This window comes from Petromyzon marinus, chromosome 11, assembly GCF_048934315.1.
Source record: "Petromyzon marinus isolate PM22_M1 ecotype Great Lakes invasive population chromosome 11, UKy_Petmar_22M1.pri1.0, whole genome shotgun sequence".
NCBI lineage: Eukaryota > Metazoa > Chordata > Hyperoartia > Petromyzontiformes > Petromyzontidae > Petromyzon > Petromyzon marinus.
In genome coordinates this window covers 12,847,001-12,852,154 of record NC_133677.1, presented here as the reverse complement: position 1 = coordinate 12,852,154, position 5,154 = coordinate 12,847,001, and positions in this window count along the sequence as shown.

Here is a 5,154-nt window from a genome sequence, read left to right as displayed (position 1 = left end):
ACGTGGCCGTTTTCCCGCGCGGAATATCAATATCGCGATATGACGATTATCACGATATGACTTGTATCGCCATACTGGTATCGCGATATGACAATTATCGCGATATGACTTGTATCGCCATACTGGTATTATCGCGATATGACGAGTATCACAATGTATGACGATTTTCACGTTATGATGAGTATCGCAATATTGTTATCGCGATAATGCGATTATCGCGATACGACGATTATCGCGATATAACAATTGTGTGGATAACGCTATGCACACTGCCATAACGTTGCAATTGTACTTCACGTCGATAATTTGAGCTCAGCAACCTAAAAGTTCCCTCAACATAGAGCGTTTAGTCTTGTACCGTACACATTTACAACTTCGAATAGTTAATATACGCGTGCAGAATAACCGTTACGAGGGGCATTGCTTGTCAGTTGTAGCAACTCGATTAAAACGCTTAAGGGGCCACCCATAAATTACGTCACGCACCTAGGGGTGGGGGGGGGGGTCAGACGTTTGTGACGATGTGTGACGATGGGGGTGGGGGGTGAGAATTGTGACGTCACATCAAAATCCGCAACTTTAAATAAATATAGACAACACGTTCTACTTGATTGAATAGACTTTTTAGAAAATGTTTCTCTCCTACAACATCAGAGTGCAGCGCCACATTAAATACGCACTACAATGACAATAGTTTAAAGCGATTTGAAGCATGTTTTGTATTTTATTTGGGGGGGGGGAGGGGGGGGGTCAAAAATCATCCAAAATCGCGTGACGTCATTTATGGACGGCCACTGTACGCAACTTTAATGATTCAGCTTTATTATCTTAGCAACTATACAAGTATTTTGTTCGGAACTATTTTTAAAAGCGTAAAATTACTGAGGATAATCACGATGGCTAGGAGATGTTAACTATCTCGCCTGGTCTATAGGAGGTCGTGGGTTAGATCACAGCCACTGACGCCTGCTGTATATGTGGAGTTTGCGGTGTCTCTCTCATCATCATTACGGTGGCTAGGAGATGTTAACTATCTCGCCTGGTATGCAGGAGGTCGTGGGTTAGATCTCAGCCACTGACCCCTGCGCCTGCTGAATATTTGGAGTTTGCGGTGTCTCTCTCTCTCTCTCATCATCACGGTGGCTAGGAGATGTTAACTATCTCGCCTGGTCTATAGGAGGTCGTGGGTTTGATCACAGCCACTGACGCCTGCTGCTGAATATTTGGAGTTTGCGTGTCTCTCTCTCATCATCATCATCACGGTGGCTAGGAGATGTTAACTATCTCGCCTGGTCTATAGGAGGTCGTGGGTTTGATCACAGCCACTGACGCCTGCTGAATATTTGGAGTTTGCGGTGTCTCTCATCATCATCACGGTGGCTAGGAGATGTTAACTATCTCGCCTGGTCTATAGGAGGTCGTGGGTTAGATCCCAGCCACTGATGCCTGCTGCTGAATATTTGGAGTTTGCGTGTCTCACTCTCTCATCATCATCATCACGGTGGCTAGGAGATGTTAACTATCTCGCCTGGTCTATAGGAGGTCGTGGGTTTGATCACAGCCACTGACGCCTGCTGAATATCTGGAGTTTGCGGTGTCCCTCATCATCATCACGGTGGCTAGGAGATGTTAACTACCTTACATGATATACAGGAAGTCGTGGGTTCGATCCCAGCCACTAATGCCTGCTGCTGTATATTTCGAGTTTGCGTGTCTCTCTCTCTCTCTCTCTGCTCGTGGTCGCGTGGATTTTTCCTCCGGGTCCTCCGGGTTTCCCCCCTGCACATTAGGAATCAACATCATTGCTATACATTTCCACACGACGATGAGCCACTTTCGTCACGCTATAATTTGTGATCGCCAGGTTGCTTTCTGGGGAAAGAGCTGTATGTAGCTCAGTGGGGCCTTGTCTGGTGAAATAAAAACACGTTTTAAACACAGTCTAGTTTAGTTCACGATAATGTAGCGCCGAATCGCCACATCGCGATATAACTCTGGCAGCATGTTCAACCGAGCACAACGTTGATGATGATGATGCTGCTGCTACGCTGGCCAGTTGCACCAAGTGAACGTGGCACGTTGGTAAAACGTTGGCATGATCACCGGGGCGTGCGAAAGCACAAAAAACTGCAATGAAATAACAATCGTCAAAATCGTCAATCACGATCTTACCCAGTAAACATGCCAACGTCGGGCCAACGTTCGCCCGACGGTTACCAACCGCACGCCAACGTTGAGTCGACGTCGAGGTGTTTGCTGGGTACCCACCGGATGGGATGACATTCCATCGCGAGGTTTGTCCATCATTAATGCCCCTTACGGTGGGAACCCCGGGGTCCCGGATAAACGAAAGTCAAAATCGTAATACATTCATCGACTAAATTTTGATTTAAAGCTTTCGTGACTGCAGTAATTCATATTCTTAGTTTTTTCGGTAAAGTCACGTTGAAGGGAAACAGCAAAATAATAAAATATTTTTTTATTGTTTTATATATTTTATTATTTTGTTGTTTCCCTTCAACGTGACTTTACCGAAAAAACTAAGAATATACATTCATCGACTGTTTGGCGACTGGGTCCCACCGGGCACATCAACGCCGCGGATCGTTCCGTTGTAACGTCGTGCCCAAGCGCAACAGCGAGGACGAATGCGCAGAAGAAACAAAACTTTGATGAGCGCATCGTGTAGAGCTCGCCGAGACGAACAGATCGCTGCGTCGTTCGCCTACAACAGACGTAAAAACGACGTCGCGACGCAGTTTGTGCGAGAGCCGGGGGGGGGCTTATGGGACCCCAGGGTCCCACCATAAGGTTCATTTGCCCAGCCCAATCTCACCTTTTCTGGCCAAAACAAACAGACAAGAACACCTCCTTGTCCGTATTTGTCTCTCCACATCAGAAAAGTATACATTTTTGTTGCACACCCCATCAGCCACACGGCCTTATGGAACGTGACATTATAATTTATCCCCGCAGCAATGAATGTACGTTGAACTTCTTTCGCACCGTACGTAGCCAATCGTGCCAACCAGAGGTGTGGGGGAAGGACAACAAGCTAGTTCGTTCAGCTATCATTCGTGGCCAGGTCACTTCTGAAAAAAAAGCTATATCGCTCAGTGGGCCTTACCTGCCAAAATAAAAAAAAAAAAAATTGTTTAGTTTAGTATAGTATCATTATGTTGGAACGTGTAGGTACAGTACAACAATGGCTTTTGTGTGCACTGCTGCTCATGCCGGGGACCCGCAGCAGGCTGCAACAACCGGATGTGCAGAGTGGTCGCCCATCTGGGCATTATCCAGCCTTCCAGGATCTCATGAGATCGGCGGGTGCATTCCGAGAGAGTGGCTCGCAGGTTCAATGTTCGTTGCACACGGTAAATACAGAGCGACTGGTGAATTATCAATGTATGTTGAACTTCTTTTGCACCGCACGTAGCCAACCGTGGTAATCGGAGGTGTGGGGGAATGACAACAAGGTACACATAAAAAGCAGTTCTAAAGAAATGAGTTTTCAATCTAGATTTAAAAGTGCATAAGCTCCCAGTTGCTTGCTAATAATGGTCGAACACAAACTTTAAATGTTTTAACGCAAACTTTTGGGGCTTGGTGGATCAGCAATAATTGCAGCAGCAGCATCATCATCATCGTCGTCGTCGTTAACTCAAACATTAATATTTATTCATGATCACGATCATCGTTATCATTCGCAATTATAATCATCATCATGCCGAAATGGTAAGGGCCCAACTCTGATGCATTATAGTCGTTATTAGGGATTACCATTGAGAAGTGCTTACTAAGCGCAATTGCACCAAACAGTCTGTGAAGGCTTCACGGCTATCTTTGATTGATTGGCTTTGTCCCTTACTATTTACAAGCACGCGTTTCGATTATTTTAATGATTTGGCTGCTATACATTAGCACATGATAAGCCACTTTGTTGAGCTATCGTTTGTGGCCAGGTCGCTTCTGAAACAAGAAGCTAATAGCTCAGTGGCCTTTACCTGGTAAAATAAAAATAGGTCTGAAGTCTTCGTGACTGCAGGGATCCATGCATACTCTTTGGCTCTTTCGGTAAAGTCACGTAGGTATAAAATAAAACAAAATAAATTAAATCACGACGTTTCGGGCAGAACACAAGCGTCCGTCATCAGGTGGGACAACCACAACACCTGATGACGGACGCTGGTGTTGCGCCCGAAACGTCGTGATTTAATTTATTTTGTTTTATTTTATACCTACGTGACTTTACCGAAAGAACCAAAGAGTATAAAATGAAATAGTTTAATTTGTTTTGTCATTTGCCTACATTTCCTCCACTTTTAATTCATTTTATTTATTTATTTTGCACTCCTAACGTGTTTTTGCATTCTTTGTCGTTGTAAATTTCTGACCTGCCCCTACCGGACATCTGTGAAAAATAGAGCTTTATAGCTCATCGGATTCCTCCAGTCCAAAAACAAAGATTCTGATTCTTGATAGTGGGGTTTTAGCGGCGCGCTGACCCAGGTACTCCGCAGTCATTCCCCCAGCCGAGGATTGCCTGCGAGAGATCGCGAAACGAGGGCTCTGCCACCGACCCTGCACGGAGAATCGGCGCCAGACAGACTCTCGTGAGAGTCTCAACTTTTCTCAACTTCTCAACCCTCAACTTTTCTCAACGCATTCCTCGACGGCACTGCTGTTGGCCCTGCAAGAGGAAGTATATAAGCAGGGGTGGCCCGTCCATGAAGTGCGAACTCGGGCGGTCATCTTGGGCGACCGAGTTAAGTGGGGCGCCAAATTGGAGGAAAATAAAAAAAAAAAAAAAAAAAAAAATTACAACAAAAGAACGAAGATGTCATGATTTTAATTCCCGTGCGCACACTGAGGGAATGTGAATTAAAATTAATTTCTCAACATTTATGATAATTTATTGGTTGGACAGACGGACGGACGGACGGACAAACCCGAATAATTACACCTCTTATTCTTGGTTCTTTCGGTAAAGTCATGTTGAAGGGAAACAATAAAATATTAAAATATATATAAAACAATCATTTTATTATTTATATTTATTGCTATATATATTTATTATTTTATTGTTTCCCTTCAACGTGACTTTACCGAAAGAACCAAGAATATGAATCACTGCAGTCACGAAAGCTTTAAATC